We start from the raw sequence: 27,202 nt of genomic DNA, 5'->3' as shown, positions 1-27,202 counted from the left end.
AAAGCGCACTCACAAACAGAGTAAAAATAATAGCATTTATGAGATATACTCAATCGCCTTGAAGCTGTGAAGGGACTGTATCAGCCTGTCCTGTTGGTGCCACCTCTGGTGTATCCGTTGGTTCAGCAAGGTGCAATGGAGCCACCGCAGCCAGATGATGTAATAATCAGCAACACGGTCAGAGACTCCCTCCAGATACACCTCCCACAGCTCTCACTGCTCACCAGCAGGCAACTGCAAAACCGGAAGCGACAGCAGTCCCAAGCAAAATAGCAACAGCTCCAAGGTACTCTCTCCGTTCGTGCAGTAATGTCAGCCACAAACTCGCCTCTTTGGGAAACGCCCTACTGATATATATATATATATATATATATATGTAGTCATGTCTCCATCTGCGCCCCCCCTTCCTCCTCACTATGTTGCTCCGCAGTGGTACTACACTCCCCAGAATACCCTAGGAGCGGAGGTCACAGTACAGCCAATAGGGCTGCTAGAATCTCCTGAGGGGAGATTGGAACTTTGGGAGCTGACAGTTAGTTCAGTTGGAGCCAGGACTGAGACAGGGAAGATAAGATCTGGGTGTCAGTGGCACCCAGACTAGGTCATATTAACCCCCTTAGGTCCAAGATAGTTCCCAATCACCTAATTAGATTGTGGCTGCTTCAGGGAAACCCCTAGCTAGGGACATTTCCCCATTAGCTGTATATAGTTCGTTTATAGTGCCAGTGAAGACGCCACGTTGTGAAGCACAGCCTGCAGTCTGGGACTCGATCCAGACATACAGCATTAAAGACTATTTTACTGGTGTGACCATCATGCTGGAACCCACCCCACATAGAGGCGGAGTACTCGCTGACGGCAATGTCGCTGGATCTCCAGGATCCCTGTTGCTAATCGGCTGCTCCAGGTATTGGAGTACCCGGCAGGTATCTCAACTAAAGTGCACCAACGGTTCACTGGTAGCGCTACCATACACACTTTTGGGTGGGCCTTGACATTGGGTAAAAGGACATCAGGGTATTGGTGCCAAGCACCCTTTGTACTGTAGAGACACTCACTTGGTGTAAGGGGGTTGGGAGTGTGTGTGTGTATATATATAGTATATCTGTATATAGTGGGGTAGTAGTATTACCCTGTTCACTGTTATATTCTGCTGGTGTGTGCTTATTATATTGTCCTGCACGGGGTTATCCCACATTGTTAGGATCCCGCGCAGGTGGAGGTGCTGTCGTCAACCGGATCAGGTTCACCCCAGGCTCCCAGTAGCAGAGGTTCCGGCCTCCTGTGAGCCGCATGTAACGCACCACATACACCGCAGTCGCTATATACCTACCTACATACACAAACCATGAATTAAATTTTTTTTTTTACAAAACTGCACACAAATTGTAAAAGTGTATGTGTTAATGTGACCAGTACTAACATATAATTAAACTTATAACATCAGTGATATAGCCACAAAAGTGCACCAAAAAGGAAAAAATACTGTTTAACCTTATAAAGTGAAGAAGAGATGGTCTGCTGCTCGTCAGTATTGATGGCTCAACACCATATTGATCACATAGAAAGAAAAAAAAAAAAGACAGCGCACGACCTCTCTGTGTAAAATTGTAAAGCTATCATTATAAATAATGAAGTGGTAAAATATGCACGTACAGCAAGGACCAGTTGGACGGGGCATGTTTAGGGTACATGTTACCGCTCTGATGGTAAGTCAACTCCGTCTGGTGAGTATCAGCTGTTCCCACGGTCCTCCTCTCCAGTTGCTGCAAAGATTCTTTACACAGGCTGGATAAGGCTCAGATGAAGACACTCAATCCTGGAAGTCGTCTGCTTGATTGTAGAATCACAGATACACAGTCCCTTTGATGCGGCAGTCCATACACAGGCACAGCAATGCAACGGAAGAATTCACTGCTACCCCTAAAAGACTACTGGCTCTGTGGGATACCCACAGTTAGAGCTCCGGCTCCACGGTGCCACTTGCAGCACTCTGACGTCACAGGGTCACGCCGTAACAACGACCGACCTGCGCTGACTCAGATACAAGGCTGAAGGCTAACTGGATAAGCCACAGTAGTATGCAGGGGGAATATACTTGCCAACACTCCATAGAACGGACAAATATGTATATATTCAAATATATGGTTCCTATACAAACCATGAATACCTGCACAATAGTTTCACTCAATTTTTTTTTTATATATTGTGGTATTCGGCTAAGCACTTGTACACAAATGTACTTGGTATGACCACGCAGGGACAAGAATAGCATAAAAACCAGACTAACTTTTTCCACCCAAGCTTTTTACTTGACAAGGAAAAACAGATCTCACGGATGTTGCATACAGTACATTTAGAAATGAATGGGACCAGGTGTTAGTGAAACAGATATTCAATCAATACCACAGACTAACGACTCCACTATGAATGTAAAACCGGCTCACCGTACTATGGAGGAGTAGTGAATCTCGAAGCATAAATGGATGACTTATTTTGCCAAACAGGTGTACAAAGTCCAACACAATCATAAGAAAAAACAAACAAACCCGTCACCATCAATCAATAAATATTAAATTTGATGAGAATGTAAAATAGACAGATGGTTGGTTAATCATTAAACCGTTATGGTCCCTATCGGGGCATTATTGATGTGAATGGCAGTTTAGATTTGTCCGCAGTTTAACGAATAACCCCCCCCCCCCCAGTCTCTAAGGCTTGTAAAAGGTACCAAATATTTCAGCTTCCAATGCAGCCGTCTTATTAGGCTTGATGCTCTATCGCTAGGATTCGCCAAACTCCAATAAGAGGCATCAGAGCTTGTTCCAGCATTAGCTTGCATGGCAGGCAACGTTGGACCGAGAGGCAACATTCCTTCATCGGAGCTTAGTGAATCACTCCCTATGGACCATTACAAGTCTTCGACAATACAGCAAATTAGTCTACCTATTATGTGAAGTAAAAAGTTAATTCTTCATTCGGTAAAGTTTACACACAATGGGGCAAAAAACATTGTACATTCTTATCCTGGTCCCAGCCAGAGGAGTCTTTATTTTTTTTAGTTCAGCACTGCACAAAAGCATTCTGAAAAATATGCATCACACACAAGTCCTCTGAATAGCTGACAAAACTGAAAGATGCATTTGCTAACAGGAACATTGATTTGGAGTTTCTCATGTGGTTTTAGAAGAAAGTACATCCTTTTTTTCCAGGGGTGTGCCTTCTTTCAAAGTTATCAATTTCTTGATCAAGACCTTGCCCATAGGGGATTCATTGACGAAAGACACACGCAGTCAGTTAAAAGGTGCACAGCAACCTTCTGATCAGTGTGCAAATATTCAAGGCTCATTGTCTGGATTCAGGTCTCACTGCTGCGCCAACATCTGGGACTGTGAATGCTAAAAACTTGTGCTCCACCAACCTCATAAGTTCAAATAAGCTTGGTAAGGTGGCGAGTACCTGGAGGTCATATAGAGATTTAGAGTTCGTATGAAACTATAGGTCAGCACAGAAGGTACCAATATAGATCTACTTCAACAAGGATTTCTAGATGGAGTCATAAAACGTACGAGTAAGGTCTGCTTAACGGTCAACACGATGTAAAACCCCTTATTCAAAAGACTTGTGCAAAACTATGCACCATTTCAGCTCAGGTGACTGTAGAAAGGATTGCCGTTTTTAACCTTTGAGAAACACTTGGCCCAGGATTTGTTAAGCTCCAATAAATGGTATTGGAGCTTGAGCCGGAGTTAACCGTTATTGACTTGAATAGCAGCTACTATCAGGGCCGCCAACAGGGGGGACAGAGGGCACTGGCGTCCCGGGCCCTGTGAGTCAGGGGGGCCCGGCCATGCCCGTTAAAGTAAAAAAAAAAAAAAAAAGTTTTTTTTTTAAAAATGGCGACGATTCTTCCGCGCGCATGCGCAGGGCAAGCAGGGTATTCGTCCTGCTGCATGTGGGCCCGCTCATCCCCCGCTCCCACCCCTCGGCTCCCAACGTGGAACGGAGGGGATGTGCCATGGGATTCCCCTGCGCGCCAAGTGCTGAGAGGGCGGAGGCAGTGAGAGGAAGGGCCGGGACGGTGGCTGGGCAGAGCAAGGAGGCCTGGTGTGCTGTCCCTGATTGGAGGAGAGGACAGCCAACCAGAGGACAGCAGGGGCGGAGCCCACCCCCCGGTGGGCCAGTGTCCTGCAGGAGATAAGGTAAGGACAATGTGGGAGGAGGTGGGGGTATATTTAATATGTATTGGGGTGGTAGGAGTATATTTAATATATATGGGGGTGGTGGGGGTATATTTAATATGTATGGGGGGGTGGTGGTATATTTTAAAGTAATGGGGGTGGTGGGGTTATATTTTATATGTATGGGGGTGGTGGGGGCATATTTTTATATGTATGGGGGTGGTGGGGGCATATTTAATATGTATGGGGGTGGTGGGGGTATATTTAATATGTATGGTGGTGGTGGGGGTATATTTAATATGTATTGGGGTGGTAGGAGTATATTTAATATGTATCGGTGTGGTGGGGGTATATTTTATATGTACTGTATGGGGGTGGTGGGGGTATATTTTATATGTATGGGGGTGGTGGGGGTATATTTTATATGTATGGGGGTGGTGGGGGTATATTTTATATGTATGGGGGTGGTGGGGGCATATTTTTATATGTATGGGGGTGGTGGGGGCATATTTTTATATGTATGGGGTTGGTGTGGGTATTTTTAATATATATGGGGTGGTGGGGGTATATTTAATATATATGGGGGTGGTGGGGATATAGTTAATATATATGGGGATGGTAGGGGTATATTTATGTATCGGGGTGGTGGGGGTATATTTAATATGTATGGGGGTGGTGGGGTTATATTTAATATGTATGGTGGTGGTGGGGGTATATTTAATATGTATGGGGGTGGTGGGGGTATATTTTATATGTACTGTATGGGGGTGGTGGGGTATATTTTATATTTATGGGGTAGTGGGGGTATATTTTATATGTATGGGGTGGTGGGGGTATATTTATATGTATGGGGGTGGTGGGGGTATTTTTAATATGTATTGGGGTGGTGGGGGTATATTTAATATGTATGGGGGTGGTGGGGGTATATTTAATATGTATGTGGGTGGTGGGGGCATATTTTTATATGTATGGGGGTGGTGGGGGCATATTTTTTTATATGTATGGGCAGTGGTTGACAAATCACCAAAAAATCTACTCGCCACACAAAAAAATCTACTCGCCACCTAGTACCAAACGTGTGCTGCTTGGGCCAATATTTACTCGCCCGGGGGTTAAATCCACTCGCCCGGGGCGAGCAAATGTATAGGTTTGTCGAACACTGTGTATGGGGGTGGTGGGGGTATATTTAATATATATGGGGTGGTGGGGGTATATTTAATATATCTGGGGGTGGTGGGGATATATTTAATATATATGGGGATGTTAGGGGTATATTTAATATATATGGGGGTGGTGGGGGTATATTTAATATGTATGGGGGTGGTGGGGGTATATTTTATATGTACTGTATGGGGGTGGTGGGGGTATATTTTATATATACTGTATGGGGGTGGTGGTATATTTTATATGTATGGGGGTGGTGGGGGTATATTTTATATGTATGGGGGTGGTGGGGTATATTTTATATGTATGGGGGTGGTGGGGGTATATTTTATATGTATAGGGTGGTGGGGGTATATTTTATATGTATTGGGGTGGTGGGGGTATATTTTATATGTATTGGGGTGGTGGGGGCATATTTTATATGTATGGGGGTGGTGGGGGTATATTTAATATATATGGGGTGGTGGGGTATATTTAATATATATGGGGTGGTGGGGTTATATTTAATATATATGGGGATGGTAGGGGTATATTTAATATATATGGGGGTGGTGGGGGTATATTTATGTATGGGGGTGGTGGGGGTATATTTAATATGTATGGGGGTGGTGGGGGTATATTTAATATGTATGGGGGTGGTGGGGGTATATTTAATATGTATGGGGGTGGTGGGGGTATATTTAATATGTATGGGGGTGGTGGTGGAGGTATATTTTATATGTACTGTATGGGGGTGGTGGGGGTATATTTTATATGTATGGGGTGGTGGGGGTATATTTTATATGTATGGGGGTGGTGGGGGTATATTTAATATGTATTGGTGTGGTAGGAGTATATTTAATATGTATGGGGGTGGTGGGGGTATATTTTATATGTACTGTATGGGGGTAGTGGGGGTATATTTTATATGTATGGGGTGGTGGGGGTATATTTATGTATGGGGGTGGTGGGGGTATATTTTATATGTATGGGGTGGTGGGGGTATATTTAATGTGTACTGTATGGGGGTGGTGGTGGTATATTTTATATGTACTGTATGGGGGTGGTGGGGGTATATTTTATATGTATGGGGTGGTGGGGGTATATTTTATATGTATTGGAGTGGTGGGGGTATATTTTATATGTATTGGGGTGGTGGGGGCATATTTTTATATGTATGGGTGTGGGGGTATATTTTTATATGTATAGGGTGGTGGGGGTATATTTAATATATATGGGGGTGGTGTGGATATATTTAATATATATGGGGGTGGTAGGGGTATATTTAATATATATGGGGGTGGTAGGGGTATATTTAATATATATGGGGGTGTTGGAGTATATTTAATATATATGGGGGTGGTAGGAGTATATTTAATATATATGGGGTGGTAGGAGTATATATATATAAAAATATATATATTGCAAGAGGGAAAAAGAGCCCAAAATAAAGCACTCTAGTTTGCCTGGCAGTACAAATACACAAAATTTTATTGAAGGTTGTCACAGAACATAAGTTTAAAATACAAAACACAGAAAGTTTTAAATAAAGGCATGGACCCCCTATATAGCAAAACTTGTTTTATCCTCTAACCAGAGTGTCCCATAAAGGACAATACAAAGGTCTGAATGAACAGAATAAATGCTCTGAAGTACCTGACAGGGTGGAATTAGTACAGCTAACTGCAGATAGAGAATGGTGGCTAAATAGCGTGGAAAATACAGAGACAGCAATACACTTCTATCTCCCTTAAATCTGGGATAAATACAGAGTAATGCAGAGTCAGTAAGACTCAATGTACTGTACAGCACACATGTTATAGTCAAAATTGCACACCATAATCTGCAGCAGCAAAATACACAATACATCACCTCAAGTCAGGTACTCAGCAGTGTCTGGGGAGGAAACAAGGAGCAAAGCTCTCAGCACGTGACCATGTCCCAAGGGGGGTCAAAACAGGGACAAAACAGGGGATCCTGCCTACTGGTGCATAAATTGTTAGTCCAATAAAAAAGGTATCACCTAATACTGAAGAACTCATTTATTCTGCACTATATATATATATATATATATATATAGGGGTTGTGTGGGTATATTTTATATGAATTGGGGAGGTGGGGGGATATTTAATATATATGAGGGTGGTGGTGGGGGATTATATATATATATATATATATATATATATATATATACATATACACAGTGTTCGACAAACCTATACATTTGCTCGCCCCGGGCGAGTGGATTTAACCCCCGGGCAAGTAAATATTGGCCCAAGCAGCACACGTTTGTTACTAGGTGGCGAGTAGATTTTTTTGTGTGGCGAGTAGATTTTTTTGGTGATTTGTCAACCTCTGTATATATGTGTGTGTGTGTGTGTGTGTGTGTGTGTGTGTGTGTGTGTGTGTGTGTGTGTGTTCGACAAACCTATACATTTGCACGCCCCGGGCGAGTGTATTTAACATCATGGCGAGCTCCTATTGGCCCAAGCAGCACACGTGTGGCACTAGGTGGCGAGTAGATTTTTTTTTTGTTCGGCGAGTAGATTTTTTGGTGATTTGTCGACCACTGTTATATATATATGTATATGTATGCGGGGTGGTAGGGGTATATTTAATATATATGAGGGTGGTAGGGGTATATTTTATATGTATTGGGGAGATGGGGCTATATTTTATATGTATTCGGGAGCGTGTTTTTATTTTTAATATGTATTGGGGGCGTCGCAACTTTTACCATTGTGTCCAGTATTTTTGGACAAGCCATCTGGCAACCCTACCCACCAATGCTAAATATGTAAAATCTCCATTCTAAGTCTAGCTGGGAGGGCTCGTTCTCCCCCCGCCGCGGTGCCCGTCACGCTCTCCCCCCGCCCGGCACCCCTCACTCTCCCCCGCCCGGAAGTGGAACCCTGGCTCCGCTCGCTCGCTCTCCCCCCGCCCGGCACCCCGGCTCCGCTCACTCTCGCCCGCCCGGAAGTGGAACCCTGGCTCCGCTCGCTCTCCGCTCGCCCGGCACCCCGGCTCCGCTCACTTTCCCTCGCCCCGGAAGTGGAACCCTGGCTCCGCTCGCTCTCCGCTCGCCCGGCACCCCGGCTCCGCTCACTTTCCCTCGCCCCGGAAGTGGAACCCTGGCTCCGCTCGCTCTCCGCTCGCCCGGCACCCCGGCTCGCGTCACAACCGCTCGCAGCCTAGCAGTGCAGCACTTCCGGTGCCTGCTGCTGCTAGTGAGCGCGTGGGAGGCTGGGAGCGACAGTCTGCATAGGTTACAAGTATATACCAGTGACTGTCTTTATTGTGATATTTCTTCAGATAAAAAAGGTGGTACAGGTTGAGTTTTTTCACTGTACTGCAGTTATAGCTTGCAAAGTGATGTTTCTCTTGTGAGGTATTGTAAAAGTTATATAAAAGATTGTTTTATGAATAACACTGTAACAGAAAGATGTCAGAATAAATTGTAAACTAGATATTCAGGGGATATTAACTATTCGTTAACAAATCGTTAATTTACATTTTTATTCATGTGAGTGATTGTGTAGGCAGGGCCCCGTGCACTACTTTGCCCGGGGGCCCCTAATGTTGTCAAGATGGCCCTGGCGCCAACCTAACTTCCCCCACGCGCGCCTCCTGCCCCCGGCAACAGCTGCGGGATTAGCCCGCAAGTCTCGCCCACCAACCCACTGTCATTCACCCACCCACTTACTGTCATTCACCCACCCACTTACTGTCATTCACCCACCCACCGTCATTCACCCACCCACCGTCATTCACCCAACCGTCATTCACACACCCACCCACCGTTATTCATCCACCCACTCACGCAGGCAATCACATGTCTTTTGTTGAAAATATAAAAATAAACATGTTGCATTGTAATGTTTTTTTCTGCTTTACAACGAATGGCTTATCCAACGCTATGCAATGCATACCTATACTCATTTTTACAACGCCAAAATGGCTTATCCAACGCTCTTATGACGCTTTGCAACGTTGTGTATGTGTATATATATACACATTCACATAAACAACGTTGCAAAGCGTCGTAAGAGCGTATATATATAATATTATACTATATAATATTATATTATACTATATAATATATTATTTATTATATTATATATATAATACAGTATATACACTATATAATTTATGTGTGTGCTGCGTATCTTATTGCCTGCATAAAATATTTGGTGTATTTTAGTGTTAAAAATGTCTTCAGGAACGGAACCTTTCATTTAAACAGTGTTCCTAAGGGAAAACGTGTTTCGCTTTACAATGCCATTTTGAGTAACGCATTGTGTCGGATAACCGAGGACTGCCTGTACTTGACAAAGATACAGTAACCAGTTATTTGCTAAAATAGGTACAGTATTAAAAAGTGCAAAAAATGGATATTGCATAAATACTATGTATAAAAATGTAAGAAAAGTTGAATAAATTAGGAGTGGTTTTGCCATTAAATGTATCCGTATTTACAATAGACACCCTAACTGAATCATCTATTCATCATACATTGCAATACACAAATAAAAAACCCTGAAAAGGTCTGTTGTAAATATATGAAAAAATAGGAATGATTTTTATATACACAGTATGTATGTCTTTCCAGAACATACTTGTATAAGGATTGCAATGAATGTAGTCATAATAGCAGAAACAAACGTAATGCTTCTCCAGTTGTGTGCTGTTTTTCATGTGACCAAAATGAACTATTGGCAGCAATATCTGGAAGGGGTTAGATCTTCTTTACTGGTGCATTAAAAAAATAAAAATAAAAAAAAAAGTGCAAAATATTTGTGAACAATGTATATTGAGACTTAGGATGTTGTTTTAGTTTCCTTATCTTCAGCAATCTGTTTTCCTATTGTATATGAAGTACTAAAGTAAATCGTTCCCAATCCTTTCAAACCACCCCTTCCCCCCACAAAGCATTTGTTTTGCATTTGGGCTCCCAATTCTATATTTGGTGCATACTGGTCATACCATTATGCTCCAAATTATGTCATTGTGGTCACACCATGTGCAGGATCTGTGGGTTGGGAGTCCAAAACAAATCTAAATTCAATAAGGATTCCACATAGTTGATGCAAAGAATACAGCTATTCCTTCTGTCACACCCTCTGTCTATTTGTCACTCAGTTCTCAATTTTCTTTGCCACTTTCTGGATGTCCCAGTTCCAATAGTAATTCTCTGAGCTACTAAGCTACTATGGGGGTGGTGGGGGTATATTTTATATGTACTGTATGGGGGTAGTGGGGGTATATTTTATATGTATGGGGTGGTGGGGGTATATTTATGTATGGGGGTGGTGGGGGTATATTTTATATGTATGGGGTGGTGGGGGTATATTTAATGTGTACTGTATGGGGGTGGTGGTGGTATATTTTATATGTACTGTATGGGGGTGGTGGGGGTATATTTTATATGTATGGGGTGGTGGGGGTATATTTTATATGTATTGGAGTGGTGGGGGTATATTTTATATGTATTGGGGTGGTGGGGGCATATTTTTATATGTATGGGTGTGGGGGTATATTTTTATATGTATAGGGTGGTGGGGGTATATTTAATATATATGGGGGTGGTGTGGATATATTTAATATATATGGGGGTGGTAGGGGTATATTTAATATATATGGGGGTGGTAGGGGTATATTTAATATATATGGGGGTGTTGGAGTATATTTAATATATATGGGGGTGGTAGGAGTATATTTAATATATATGGGGTGGTAGGAGTATATATATATAAAAATATATATATTGCAAGAGGGAAAAAGAGCCCAAAATAAAGCACTCTAGTTTGCCTGGCAGTACAAATACACAAAATTTTATTGAAGGTTGTCACAGAACATAAGTTTAAAATACAAAACACAGAAAGTTTTAAATAAAGGCATGGACCCCCTATATAGCAAAACTTGTTTTATCCTCTAACCAGAGTGTCCCATAAAGGACAATACAAAGGTCTGAATGAACAGAATAAATGCTCTGAAGTACCTGACAGGGTGGAATTAGTACAGCTAACTGCAGATAGAGAATGGTGGCTAAATAGCGTGGAAAATACAGAGACAGCAATACACTTCTATCTCCCTTAAATCTGGGATAAATACAGAGTAATGCAGAGTCAGTAAGACTCAATGTACTGTACAGCACACATGTTATAGTCAAAATTGCACACCATAATCTGCAGCAGCAAAATACACAATACATCACCTCAAGTCAGGTACTCAGCAGTGTCTGGGGAGGAAACAAGGAGCAAAGCTCTCAGCACGTGACCATGTCCCAAGGGGGGTCAAAACAGGGACAAAACAGGGGATCCTGCCTACTGGTGCATAAATTGTTAGTCCAATAAAAAAGGTATCACCTAATACTGAAGAACTCATTTATTCTGCACTATATATATATATATATATATATATAGGGGTTGTGTGGGTATATTTTATATGAATTGGGGAGGTGGGGGGATATTTAATATATATGAGGGTGGTGGTGGGGGATTATATATATATATATATATATATATATATATATATACATATACACAGTGTTCGACAAACCTATACATTTGCTCGCCCCGGGCGAGTGGATTTAACCCCCGGGCAAGTAAATATTGGCCCAAGCAGCACACGTTTGTTACTAGGTGGCGAGTAGATTTTTTTGTGTGGCGAGTAGATTTTTTTGGTGATTTGTCAACCTCTGTATATATGTGTGTGTGTGTGTGTGTGTGTGTGTGTGTGTGTGTGTGTGTGTGTGTGTGTGTGTGTGTGTGTGTGTGTGTTCGACAAACCTATACATTTGCACGCCCCGGGCGAGTGTATTTAACATCATGGCGAGCTCCTATTGGCCCAAGCAGCACACGTGTGGCACTAGGTGGCGAGTAGATTTTTTTTTTGTTCGGCGAGTAGATTTTTTGGTGATTTGTCGACCACTGTTATATATATATGTATATGTATGCGGGGTGGTAGGGGTATATTTAATATATATGAGGGTGGTAGGGGTATATTTTATATGTATTGGGGAGATGGGGCTATATTTTATATGTATTCGGGAGCGTGTTTTTATTTTTAATATGTATTGGGGGCGTCGCAACTTTTACCATTGTGTCCAGTATTTTTGGACAAGCCATCTGGCAACCCTACCCACCAATGCTAAATATGTAAAATCTCCATTCTAAGTCTAGCTGGGAGGGCTCGTTCTCCCCCCGCCGCGGTGCCCGTCACGCTCTCCCCCCGCCCGGCACCCCTCACTCTCCCCCGCCCGGAAGTGGAACCCTGGCTCCGCTCGCTCGCTCTCCCCCCGCCCGGCACCCCGGCTCCGCTCACTCTCGCCCGCCCGGAAGTGGAACCCTGGCTCCGCTCGCTCTCCGCTCGCCCGGCACCCCGGCTCCGCTCACTTTCCCTCGCCCCGGAAGTGGAACCCTGGCTCCGCTCGCTCTCCGCTCGCCCGGCACCCCGGCTCCGCTCACTTTCCCTCGCCCCGGAAGTGGAACCCTGGCTCCGCTCGCTCTCCGCTCGCCCGGCACCCCGGCTCGCGTCACAACCGCTCGCAGCCTAGCAGTGCAGCACTTCCGGTGCCTGCTGCTGCTAGTGAGCGCGTGGGAGGCTGGGAGCGACAGTCTGCATAGGTTACAAGTATATACCAGTGACTGTCTTTATTGTGATATTTCTTCAGATAAAAAAGGTGGTACAGGTTGAGTTTTTTCACTGTACTGCAGTTATAGCTTGCAAAGTGATGTTTCTCTTGTGAGGTATTGTAAAAGTTATATAAAAGATTGTTTTATGAATAACACTGTAACAGAAAGATGTCAGAATAAATTGTAAACTAGATATTCAGGGGATATTAACTATTCGTTAACAAATCGTTAATTTACATTTTTATTCATGTGAGTGATTGTGTAGGCAGGGCCCCGTGCACTACTTTGCCCGGGGGCCCCTAATGTTGTCAAGATGGCCCTGGCGCCAACCTAACTTCCCCCACGCGCGCCTCCTGCCCCCGGCAACAGCTGCGGGATTAGCCCGCAAGTCTCGCCCACCAACCCACTGTCATTCACCCACCCACTTACTGTCATTCACCCACCCACTTACTGTCATTCACCCACCCACCGTCATTCACCCACCCACCGTCATTCACCCAACCGTCATTCACACACCCACCCACCGTTATTCATCCACCCACTCACGCAGGCAATCACATGTCTTTTGTTGAAAATATAAAAATAAACATGTTGCATTGTAATGTTTTTTTCTGCTTTACAACGAATGGCTTATCCAACGCTATGCAATGCATACCTATACTCATTTTTACAACGCCAAAATGGCTTATCCAACGCTCTTATGACGCTTTGCAACGTTGTGTATGTGTATATATATACACATTCACATAAACAACGTTGCAAAGCGTCGTAAGAGCGTATATATATAATATTATACTATATAATATTATATTATACTATATAATATATTATTTATTATATTATATATATAATACAGTATATACACTATATAATTTATGTGTGTGCTGCGTATCTTATTGCCTGCATAAAATATTTGGTGTATTTTAGTGTTAAAAATGTCTTCAGGAACGGAACCTTTCATTTAAACAGTGTTCCTAAGGGAAAACGTGTTTCGCTTTACAATGCCATTTTGAGTAACGCATTGTGTCGGATAACCGAGGACTGCCTGTACTTGACAAAGATACAGTAACCAGTTATTTGCTAAAATAGGTACAGTATTAAAAAGTGCAAAAAATGGATATTGCATAAATACTATGTATAAAAATGTAAGAAAAGTTGAATAAATTAGGAGTGGTTTTGCCATTAAATGTATCCGTATTTACAATAGACACCCTAACTGAATCATCTATTCATCATACATTGCAATACACAAATAAAAAACCCTGAAAAGGTCTGTTGTAAATATATGAAAAAATAGGAATGATTTTTATATACACAGTATGTATGTCTTTCCAGAACATACTTGTATAAGGATTGCAATGAATGTAGTCATAATAGCAGAAACAAACGTAATGCTTCTCCAGTTGTGTGCTGTTTTTCATGTGACCAAAATGAACTATTGGCAGCAATATCTGGAAGGGGTTAGATCTTCTTTACTGGTGCATTAAAAAAATAAAAATAAAAAAAAAAGTGCAAAATATTTGTGAACAATGTATATTGAGACTTAGGATGTTGTTTTAGTTTCCTTATCTTCAGCAATCTGTTTTCCTATTGTATATGAAGTACTAAAGTAAATCGTTCCCAATCCTTTCAAACCACCCCTTCCCCCCACAAAGCATTTGTTTTGCATTTGGGCTCCCAATTCTATATTTGGTGCATACTGGTCATACCATTATGCTCCAAATTATGTCATTGTGGTCACACCATGTGCAGGATCTGTGGGTTGGGAGTCCAAAACAAATCTAAATTCAATAAGGATTCCACATAGTTGATGCAAAGAATACAGCTATTCCTTCTGTCACACCCTCTGTCTATTTGTCACTCAGTTCTCAATTTTCTTTGCCACTTTCTGGATGTCCCAGTTCCAATAGTAATTCTCTGAGCTACTGTACACAGGGGGCCAGACTTGTCTTAGGAAACACTGTACTAAAAGTCTCTCCTCACTTTCCCTGTCTCACCACATTTTTTGATATTGGAGGATAGATATGCAAATCTAATATCATCACTGGGTTGGAGGAAGCAAGATAATCAATGAACCCTTCTTAGATTCCCTGCTGTGAAATGAAAACATTGACCAGGTTTAACTCATTGAATATATCAAGAAAAGACAGACACCGCTTGAACGACTTGGGGATCGTCATCTTCCTTCCCCTCTGCGGGTGTATGGTTCAGATGTCTTCACTTCAACTCAGTCTGCCTTAGGCTAAGTCCCTGCTGGCGCTGAGCGCGCTCATGCTTGGAGAGCGCTCCAAGCATGAGCGCCGGGCGTCCTAATGTACGCGGGCGAGAGGCATTGCGGGCCAGCTGAGTGCGCGTTAAGTATAGATTTTTTGTTTTGCTAAGCGCCGATCGCGGCTGAGCGTGTGTGCACGCGCACGAGCGCCGCACGCACCGCGTGAGCGGGGACTTACATATATCTATATATGTAAGTCCTCTGGAAGCGCCGCCCGCTCAGCGGAGTTGGAGTTTTTTCAGAGGAGCAGTGACCGCCGAGTTCTCCCATTTTTCTTGTACTTCATACGGGCAGGAGCACGCCACCGGTATCAGCAATCAGGAGCGCCACGCAGTTTTCTTTCAGCAGCACCCAGCAGTTTCTTCATCGGTCATGACGTGACATTGGCCAGCTGATCGATCCTCCGAAACACCGGATGCAGGCGAGGCTAGCAGTCGCTGGATTTTTGATTTACTCTGGGGCTCTTCTCTAATGGGGCTCCTTTGTGCCTCTACCAGTTATGCTATATAGCCCCCCATCCAGGTTTAAATCGTCTTATTATGGAGGTTGTTTCATGGACATAGTGGTGTTTATCCTGTTGCTGCGGTGATTAATTCTGAAATCTATGGACTTATATATATATACCTGCTGAGTTTGTAGCATCAGCTACTCAGGGTTCATTCTCTGTTTTTTCTCTTCTAGCGGGGACTTAGCCTTAGAAAGAACACGAGTCGCAGACTTTGCCGAGAGCCAAAAGGGCTGCCAAAGTGTGTCGGCAGTTCATTGCCACGCCTGATGTTACTGCTTCCTTGGTACTTGACTTGGGTAAGATATTAGATATGTATAATAAAGCCTTTCCATCCCCAACCCTTTTACATAAAAGAAGCTGCTGCTCTCTGACACGCCAACTTTCTCCCCCTGTACCTGATTTTTCCACTCTCCCATCCATATTTTATAAGCTCTCCTCACCTACCTAAAATACATTAATAGTTATTTTATTGTTATAGTCTTGCGACCCCATTGTACTGCGCTGCAGAATATGTTGGCACATTATAAATAAATAAATAAATAATAATAATAATAACAGTGTCCCCCCTTTGGTTCCCTACTGATTTGATCCTGCAGGGTCATTACTTTTTTGCATATTCATGGACCGATGTAGGGACTTCTACTTAATGATGTTTTTTTTGTTGCCATTGAATATAAATTCCTGAGTAAAATCCACAGCGTTCACCACTGCCTTAAACGTGCCACAACAGATTTTGGATACTTATGGGGGCTAGAACAGGTATTTCTTATTCATTTTAAAAGCCTCCAGAATATTCTTAGAACTGATTTTTATATATACAAAATGCTCGACCCATACAAAAATAAGGAAACATTTTGCAACGACGTTGAAATGCATTTGATTTTCAGGCAAGCCATTTTTTATTTTAATTTAAAAAAAATTTTTTTAAAAGGTAAACAACCCCCTCCCCTTCCCCGTCTAACTTTCACAAATCTGTAACAGTTATAGGATATTTATGAATGAACAGAATTAGTTTTAGTGCAAGGTTAAAAATATGAGCGTGAAAAATGCAGCAGGTTTATGGATTTTTACACAATCAACCTACCTATTATTCTAACTACAGGTGTTTTGTTAGCAGATACAGTACTTACGTGTATCTACACATGTTTTCCCTTTAGAGACGACAGGGTGGAAGAAGCGAGATTCTGCGTTCACGGAGGAACAATGTCCACAGACCAGCCCCTTTGGTCTCTCTCTGTTTCATTGTCTGAAAGCTGTGAGGTAGGTAGCGTCTTAGCCGCATAGCAGCTGCTGGACTTGCAACAAACCGAATACAAGAGAGCCAGGCAGGTAATCAAGTACAATCCCACAATGAACCACACCAAGGCTCCAAACACTGCAACACAGATTGGTCCTCTTTCCATGCCGTCACAGGCAAGCTCTGCTCACCTTGCTTCCCCAGCGGTGGGAAAGGCTATGAGAGAGGCAGAGTGGGAGCGGGAGAGTAGGTGCCAGAGCGTGATGAACAGAGCGAAAACAAGGCATGAGGTAGCCAAAATAAACATGCATCAAAGCAACGTTAGCAAACACGTCTTTTGGCGTGTGAAGCCCAAACGACAGCTTTCCACAAGGCAGAAAATATCCTGATAAGACATTTTAAGGTGCTGCAAATTAGATACAGTCTGGGATTGTATAATTTCTATTGTTATAGTTGGGATTTAAAAATTGTACATACCACGATAAATAGGTGGTGCCTTATCACTGCAGGACAATGTAAGCATTACTAAGCCATCAATGCAATTCCGGAGTATAATACATTAACTTATTTTGGGGTTTGTTGTGCAAACACCCCAGGTGACCTATGTATCTGAACTTTGGAAGGCATTCTCTATCATTTTAAATAAAACTACCCTAAAGGTTGTTTTTCTATTAACCAGAGACTCTCAAAATTGGTTTGAAGAAGAAATGCAAGGTGCACTGTCCCGAAAGTTCTTTATATCCATAAGACAAATGTAGTTATCTCCCTGCCGCTCCCATTCTCCCGTGATCAGCGGGGTCACTTACAAACATAGAAAACAAAAAGGGGCGCAAAAGAGAAAACCGAAGACAAAAGGAATACCAATAAAGTCACATTTATAAAAAGCACAATAAATGCTTACAACATATTAAACATATATAAAAATCACATGCAACTATACTTCCGCTTAACAACAAAACCACAGAGGGTATGATCCTGTAAAAACAGGATCACTTGAACTCCAAAAGTCCCAGATCTAAAGAAGGGATACAGTTCCCATAGCAGATGGTAAGTGCAGTGAAGTGCACTCAGAACCAGATTCCTATCATTTCCATTTAGCTAGCCAATAAAGTTATTGAGATCTTCCAAGGTCCCGGCCCAGATAATAAAGATATCATCTATATATCTTCGGTAGTATTTAAGATGTTTTTTAAGCTCATTACTATTTCAGATATAATAGAGTTCCCGTTTTCCCATAAACATTCCCACATAATTTGGTGCAAAACGTGTCCCCATGGCCGTCCCAGTGGTCTGGATATAGAAGTGCCCTTCAAACAAAAAATAATTGTGATTTAATATAAATATAATGCTATCAATTATAAATTGTTGCTGTGAAAAAGTGAGTGTATTATTTTATATATATATATATATATATATATATATATATATATATATGTGTGTGTGTGTGTGTGTGTTTATATATACACATATATCCATTTATTCATTAATAATGATTTATGCTTTAGTCCATGTGTTGTGTAGATTGTGTCTATTGTCTTGTATGTTAACACAGATTCCCAGCAAGCTCAAACTCCCACACCCACCACAAAGTGAATATATATTTATGTCAACCAGAGAGCTACTGAGCGTGGCAATTGTATATAACAAGAGACAGGGGGTGCCCAATGCTGCATCCAATTGACAAAACATATAAAGTAAAATACTTCAATAATAATAATTGGTTATTTAGTTAACCCTTTGGCCAAAGGCGTCATAAGCCTGCATACCAACGTCAAGGTATAACCAAAATAATGCAGGTCCTACACTACACTGTGAACCCTTCCTTTTACCTCTGTGAGAGGGGAAACCATAATGGGTCTTGTTCCTGCAGCAAGTGAAATGACCTTCCAAGTTAAAAGGGTGAAGGAGGAGGAGTGAGCTCTGGGGGGAGGTGCCACAGCCTCCAAAGAGACATAGGTTAACACAGATTCCCAGCAAGCTCAAACTCCCACACCCACCACAAAGTGAATATATATTTATGTCAACCAGAGAGCTACTGAGCGTGGCAATTGTATATAACAAGAGACAGGGGGTGCCCAATGCTGCATCCAATTGACAAAACATATAAAGTATCCCCCACCTCCCCCCAGAGCTCACTCCTCCTCCTTCACCCTTTTAACTTGGAAGGTCATTTCACTTGCTGCAGGAACAAGACCCATTATGGTTTCCCCTCTCACAGAGGTAAAAGGAAGGGTTCACAGTATAGTGTAGGACCTGCATTATTTTGGTTATACCTTGACGTTGGTACTGTATGCAGGCTTATGACGCCTTTGGCCAAAGGGTTAACTAAATAACCAATTATTATTATTGAAGTATTTTACTTTATATGTTTTGTCAATTGGATGCAGCATTGGGCAGCCCCTGTCTCTTGTTATATTGTCTTGTATGCACTACTATTTTTGCTTTAGTCCATTGTTGTGTATATTGTGTTCACTGGTCTGTATGTATAATTCATTTGTGCTTTAGTCCATGTGTGATGTATATTGTGCGCATTGTTGTTTTGTATGCATTTATGTTTTTATGCGATGTGTTCAGCGTTATAGTTTTCATTGCAATACAGTAGGGCCCCGCTTTACGGTGTTTCCCAATGTATACCCATATTCATTAAGTTCGGCGCTTGTTCCGTTTTTCCGGCGATTTTCAGCATTACGCGATCAGCAGCTGAGTATCCGGCTGTCACTAAGCAACAGTTTTAGCGCGTGCGCAACTCCTTGTCAGATGCCGTTTGTCAGCGAAACAGTCGGTTTACAGCTCTGCATTTATGTTTTCAAAAGGTACAATACAGTACAGTAGGGCCCCGCTTTACGGTGATTTCCGCTTTACGGCGGCGGCCTGGAACGGAACCCGCCGTATGAGCGGGGCCCTCCTGTACATGCAATTTTTTTTTTATTTGTTTACAAATCGGCTGTATGCCGATTGGATGGCTTAGTTTTCCCCTGATATGACCCTCATTGGCAGGAAGGTATGAGCCTTCTGGTATGTAAATCCTGCCTCAGGATCTTTTAGACCAACCCCTGATGAAGAGCTATTAAGGCGCGAAACGCGTAGTGGTGACATCATTACGCATCACGTGAGACCGTGACAACGGCGATGCGCAAGCTGCCTTTCATCCACTTGCACGCTGCCACAAGGACGCCAATGCTAAGTTCATTGCACTTGCCATCTGCTATGGGATCTGTATCCCTTCTTTAGATCTGGGACTTTTGGAGTTCGATTGATCCTGTTTTTACAGGATCATACGCTCTGTGGTTTTGTTGTTAAGGTGAAGAATAGTTTGTGATTTTTATACAGTATATATTTTTATTATGTTGTAAGCATTTATTGCGCTTTTTATAAATGTGACCTTATTGGTATTCATTTTGTCTTCTGTTTTCTCTTTTGCGCCCATTTTTGTTTTAGATTTATCTCTTAGTTGGTTTCCAGCATACAAAGTAATAGCAGTATTGGAGGTTGGGTTTAACATCTGGATGCCCATTCAGGTCAGGATTTGAAATTTGGAATCTGCTTTATCTTATAGAGGAAGAAAAATGTATTTATTAGGCCAAATCCTAAGTAAAAACACAATGTGGAGCCTCTATTATACAAATTGCATTCATTAGTGCAAAGTATAATCCCACTCAAAAAGAACAAATACACCATATGAAAGCATTTCTCCAATTCCCATCGCGCCTCCAAATTCTCACAATATAATTACTAGTAGTAGTCGTCCAATACGCTTGAAGTTTTTTTTAACACTTAGTGTGCTTTATGATGCAACTACATTTTAAGGGACAGCAGGCCAGGGACCCCATGACAAAGACCCCTTTTCTAAGCCTGTCTTGGTTGCTACCGCCCCCCTAAAGCCCCTCTACAGTCCCTGACTGATATCACCCAGTTTCTTGGCTCCTTTTCCTCTCTGAATGAGAAAAGTGAGCTGCTAGTTCTTGGGGATTTCAACTACAATTGGCACGATCCTAAAAAAAACACAAAATACAGATACAACTCAAGTCAATTAACCTAACGCAACTAATTTCCCAACCCACATGGGCAAACCTGACATCTCACAACCATTCCTTGCTAGACTGGATTCTCTCCACAAATCCCAGCAGAATCCAATCCTCTGGCATCCTACCTGATATTTTCAGTGACCATGCAATAGTGTACTGTGTAAGGAAAATTAAACCGTCCCAATCAAGCCCTAAAGTTCTCCTCACTAGAACATTTAGAAGCTTTAACCCACAACAGTTTCTGGATGACCTTACCAACTTCCCTTGGTACAGAATCAACTTAATTCCCGACCCCGATTCTGCTCTCGACTATTTCCAATCCGAGTTCTTAAAACTCTGTGAAACCCATGCTCCACTACGCAGAATAAGAGTACGGGGGGGGGGGGAGGGGGCACCTTCCGTTGGTTACAACTGACCTTATAGCGCTCTACCATCTTAGGGATGCCTTGTGGAAAAGCTACAAAGTAACTGGCACTACCAAGGATCTTAACTACAGATGCCTGCGGAATATGTGCACAAGGCAAACAAGACATGCAAAGCACAATATTTCTCTGACAATCTTCATCAGAATACATCACACCCAGCTAACTTCTGGAAGGTTATCAACAATATATTCCAGTATTCTAGCCATCAACAACCAAGTAATATCACTAAGGAGGATATTACTCTGACAAATCCCACTGACATTGCAAATGCATTCAATGATTACTTTGTTGGGGGTTGTGCTACTAACCTATTAGCGAAATGCAACCCAAACCACAAACATGAACCTCATTCTGAGACCTATAGCCCAACCCTCTCCCAACACTGCTCACAATTTTCAATTTGTCCCAGTATCCGAAGAGGAGATTAGACAAGCGCTCCTCAAATTAAAACTAAGCAGCTAATGTGGACCTGATTTACTGCAATATAAGTTCCCAAGACTTGGTGCCCCAGCCATTGTCAGACCAATTGCTTCCATAGTCAACTCTATTCTGTCTGCAGGCCATATCCCTAAGACCTGGAAAACTGCCAGAGTTGTCCCAATCTTCAAAAGTGGGGACAAAAACACTATCTCAAACTAAAGACCAATCTCTCTTCTCCCAATACTATCCAAAGTCATGAAAAATGTGTTCACCCCCAATTAAGCGATTACAATACCAAGACAAATTTCACTAACCTATTCCAATCTGGCTTTCGCCCCAAACACTCCACGGTAACTACTCTGCTAAAAGTTTGCAATGAAATACAGTGTGGAATGTAGCTGGGAAAACTTACTGGTGCAATATTCCCAGATTTTGCAAAGTCTTTTGATACTGTTAATCATGTTATCTTGCTTACCAAACTCCAGTGCTCTGGAATAGGGAAGCGTGCTTTAAACTGGGTTCATTCCTACCTATCGGGTAGATCCCAACATGTGTCTCTCTCAGGCTCTAACTCCAACCCCTTAGATATCACCTGCGGTGTCCCGCAAGGCTCTGTTCTGGGGCCCCTACTCTTCTCAGCGTTCATCAATGATCTTCCTACAGCTTGTAAGGGAGCTTCAATACACATGTATGCAGATGACACAATCTTATATGCACACAGCCATAGCCTCTCCGACCTTGAACACATACTTCAATCTGACTGATGAGACTTGAAAATTGGATTTCCCAAAACAAACTGTTTTTAAACACGGACAAGACTGTAACAATGGTATTTGGGACCAAAGCTAAATTTTTAAAGCTTCCAATGACTGCGCTCCAGATCAGAATCAACGCTAATACCACCCTAACTCCTGTTACTAGTTTCAAATACTTGGGCATATGGTTTGACTCCCATTTAACATTTGGGATGCACATTGATACCCTGACATCCAAAACCTATGCCAAACTAGGTGTACTTTACAGGAACAAATCCTCCCTAAAGCCTGCTGGTCAGAAAGCGTATCGAACAGCAGATGCTAATGCCAATTATCGACTATGGGGACATAGTCTACGGCTCGGCACCCCAAACCCACCTTAGCAAACTTAACACCCTCTACAATTCAATATGCCGTTTTGTTCTCCAATGCAACTACAACACACACAACGGCGAAATGCTCAAAGAACTAGATTGGTCATCCCTTGAGTCTAGGTGCAAAGTTCATCTCTCCTGTCTTACCTTCAAATACTTTCTGGGCAAGCAACCCGTCTATCTGAACAAGCTCCTCACCCCTACCACATGCAGCACTTAAGACTGCTCATGGCCCCAAGGCTCAACAAAGTATCCGGCCGCTCCTCCTCTTACCGTGCACCCCAAAACTGTAACAACCTATCGGAGACTCTCACATCCACCACCAGTTTAATTTCTTTCAAAACTAAGGCTCACATTTTAATCTGGTCTGTAACTGTTACATAAGCCTATAATATACATCTTTTCTAACTGTGCATGCAATGTATTGTATATAATGGATACCCTATTCACTTATGTAACCATGTATTATTTGTCTTAATTCTATGCCCAGGACATACATGAAAACGAGAGATTACTCTCAGTGTACTACTTCCTGGTAAAACATTTTATAAATAAATAAAAGTAGCCTTCTTTTCGCGTCCCTGCAGTGACAGCCGAGTAACACACCAGCAGGATAATAGCATTGACCACCGTGTGACGCAGTGACGTAATCATATCGAGACTGTACTTGCTTACTAGGTTTATGTTTCTTTGTAGGCGCATATATAACCCAATCTATTTTTTAGATGGTACAGTAAAATGTATTACATTACACAGGAATCCTCTGAGCTTCTATTTCTGTTTTAAGAATGAATTTTATAGCAACCAAAGACAAAAAAAAAAGGAAGTATATACAGCAGGGCCCCGCTTCTCGGCGCTCCGCTTTTCGGGGATCCGCCGGTGCCGAGAAGGGGGCCGCCATGTCCGCGCATGCACAGAACGGGCCGTCCAGGGGTCGTGCATGCGCAGAACGGTCCGGCCATGGGTCGCGCATGCGCGGAATGGAGGGGTTTCCTTCTGTCGCGCATGCGCAGAACAGTGCATTGCCGGTCTGCGCATGCGCACCTAATGAAAATCGCCAGTTCCACTTTCCGGCGATTTTCGCTTTACGGTGGGTCCTCAGAACGGAACCCGCCATATTAGTGGGGCCCTCCTGTACACACACACACACACACACACACAATTTTTATTTTTTTACAGCAAACAAAGGAAAACTTTTAATGTAATGAATGATAGCAAATTAGCTTCCCTAGGGCTGTCCTATACAGCATGCGGCCATGCGATCCTATGCGAACGCGCGTGCACATGCCGCATGCTTTTTGTGTATATAGTGCCGGGAGCTGCAGGTAAGGTATATGTGTGTGTATGTGTGTGAATAGGTTGTATGAGTGAAAGTAAGTCCTAGATAAGATTTTTTTAAAGAAAAAAAACTTTAATAAATATTTTTTTTACCTTCTGCAGTTATTTACACACACACACACACACACACACACACACACCGCTAAAAGATGAATTTCTTCATCTTCGCCGCTGTCTGTCGGCTCCTCTCCCTGCCGTGCGCGCACGCGGCCCTTCTATAAAAAGGCCGTGCCTTAGAAAAAGTTTAATTGATAAGTTCTTTACAAATATTTCTGAGATATGTGGCACTGCCCCTTTAAGTGCTGGAGTGTTCTGTGATTGTCACAGTGTGCATAATGGGGGATCTGCAGCTACTGCTAACAGCAGCGAGTCACCAAAAGACACGTTACTTCTTGTGCATTTTCACCAGACTAGCAATCCAAAATCCCATATTGGAGTTAAAAAGTTACATAGTAGTAGATGTGTTCAACCTATATTTAGTGTACACCAGCGGTGCACAAAGTGGGGGGTGCGAGATTTTCAGGAGGGGGGGGCGCGGCTGTTACAGAGGCCCCGCACTTCCCCGAGGGCCTTTAAAATAAATGCCGGGGATTGCGCCAGGCCTCTAACTTTTCACTTGCTTTGAGTTCCAGCTATCGAAGCGTCTCAATGTCATCCAGTGTCAAACCTGCGGGTCATGTGACGCCACGTTGCCATGGCAACATGATGTCACATGACCCCACTGCGTCATTTGATGCTGGAGCCATGCAGGGAGGGGGGCGCGAGCCGGAGGGGAGAGGAGACAGGGGGGCGCGCACGTTTGTAAGTTTGCGCACCCCTGGTGTAGGTGACAGATACTTAACATGTATTTGTATTTACAGTATATTGATACAGAGGAAGGCAAACAAAATATGTCTCATAAGCGGGACAAATGCATTAATTCCTGAATTTCAAACACTAAAATCTCACACATTCACCATCCAAGTGGAAGAGCGAGGTCCTAAATTCACAAAACAGCATCATTTATTTCCAAACACTGCGCCCATTGGCATGCCTTTACCCAGAATCCCTGGCTGCAGTAGAAGCACTTGGATGGTGCACATATGAAACCTTGTTTGTACACATCACCAAGGACAGAAGAAGCCTCAATGATATGGCACACACGCACACGCACACACACAGTTATGGACTGGAGCCCGTTTTAAAAGTATGCAAATAGAAACTAAAAAAAACTGCATGACATTAAAGTTGCATAAATGGGATAATGTTTCAGGGCCTCTCTGGCACTGGATGGCAAATTAACACAGCATGGATTAGTAGACAATGAAGCACAGCATTAATTTACTGCTTCTGACAACCCTTTCAGAGCAGAATGTTCAGCACTCCCACCCGAAGAATGAGAGGAGCATTACATAGGCATGCTCAGACTTGACATAACCTCAGTGCGAGAAATTACCACCTGGGAAGACTTCCCGTACTGAGACGCAAGAGAGGAGAGAGTGGCTATTAAACCCTTGTTTGAGTGTTTGGTATTAATATTGTTGATTCTTTAAAATATTTTTTTTTAATAGATATATTAAACCAGTTTATTCTATAAACTATAGTGACCCTGATATTGCACAGAAAGCCCCATGTGATAGTGTAGGATTCGCAGTATGGCAATTAGAATAAGGTCTCAAGTTCTAAGTGAAGATATTACAAGAGGATAGCTGCAGCTGATTGGAGCGCAGCTGGATGGATCTCTGCACCAGAACGCATGAGGAAGGTTACAGACTTATATAGGTTACATTGATATGTATTGTTTAGCGTGACTGTGTACTCCACATTGATGCCCCAATATTGTGCCAGATGCAAATGGAGATAGACTGACTTGCCCAAGGTCACAAGGACACAAGTAATAAGAAAAAAAAGGCACTGGTACTCAGGAAACAGGAGAAATAATTGATGTCCAAGAGAGCGTGTACCCATAAAAAGGAATAATTTAATGGATCATGCAAAAAACAGCTACATTACGGGGTACACAGACCCCCACCAACGCGTTTCGAGCGTAAGCTCTTTCTCAAGGTGACTGTTTTTTTTTGTTTTCAAGGTCACAAGGAGACAAGGCACCGAGATTAGAACCAGATTTATCCGTTGCAAAGGCAGGAACATTATTACCAATAAGCTACTTCTTCAGGTATGTATGTGTGTATGTGTGTATGTATGTACATCTTCCAACAGATTATTTCATTTCCCCAGTACAGCTAAAGCCCTAATTGATCTTACTGGCCCTATTTATTCAAGTGCCTGTTCTGCTAAACTGGTATAATCGGCACATGATGCATTCTGTAGGATGTTTCTGTGGTGAAACAGGATTTCTGGCTGCGAATTCTGCTGCTGTTTGCACTAGTTTAGTAGAACAGCGATTTTCATATTAATACATAACTGTCTGTTAGGGCTTCAGCCCTCCCCGAAACACTATGGGAGATCGAATTATGTGTTGTGAAGCCCAACTGACAATTAGCCCAGCCGATATCACCGGTGCAAAAAACAAAATAAAAAAATTATGTCACGACCTGTGTCCCCATGACCACCGGCTTCTGATATACTATAATAAGATGTGTACAATTCAGAACCCTCATTTCAATGTTTTTCTCTTTTCAAAACCCACCTCAGGTGCAAAATGTCATAAATATCCCCGGATAACAAACGGTGTGAAATGCAAGAACATTAATCAGCAGGCTTGTTACATTTAACTCAGAAACAGCATGGTATAGTTACTGTGTCAGAAAAACATTTCTGTTGTAAAAAAAGGAGTGGGACTTTGGAAGCACCACCAATGAGGGCAAAGAGAAAAATAATGATCAAGAGGGGACTCCCATAAAAAGTATCTTTACTGGATCACATATGAGCCCAAAAGAGGTCATACGTG

General features: G+C 42.5%; 1 protein-coding gene and 1 long non-coding RNA gene across 3 annotated transcripts in view; one reads left to right on the top strand and one right to left on the bottom strand.

Moving 5' to 3' along the window:
• MRPL1 (mitochondrial ribosomal protein L1) overlaps positions 1 to 27,202 on the bottom strand; it is a 67,266-nt gene that overhangs the window by 15,856 nt on the left and 24,208 nt on the right. The window lies entirely within an intron of this gene.
• LOC142498630 (uncharacterized) lies at positions 542 to 27,111 on the top strand. Its single transcript, XR_012802510.1, has 5 exons — positions 542 to 907; positions 15,912 to 16,034; positions 16,896 to 16,998; positions 26,381 to 26,467; positions 26,947 to 27,111. It is a non-coding gene; the product is annotated as an uncharacterized LOC142498630 (long non-coding RNA).

This window comes from Ascaphus truei, chromosome 1 (assembly GCF_040206685.1).
Source record: "Ascaphus truei isolate aAscTru1 chromosome 1, aAscTru1.hap1, whole genome shotgun sequence".
Classification (NCBI taxonomy): Eukaryota; Metazoa; Chordata; class Amphibia; order Anura; family Ascaphidae; genus Ascaphus; species Ascaphus truei.
This window is presented reverse-complemented; position numbering and strand designations above follow the sequence as displayed.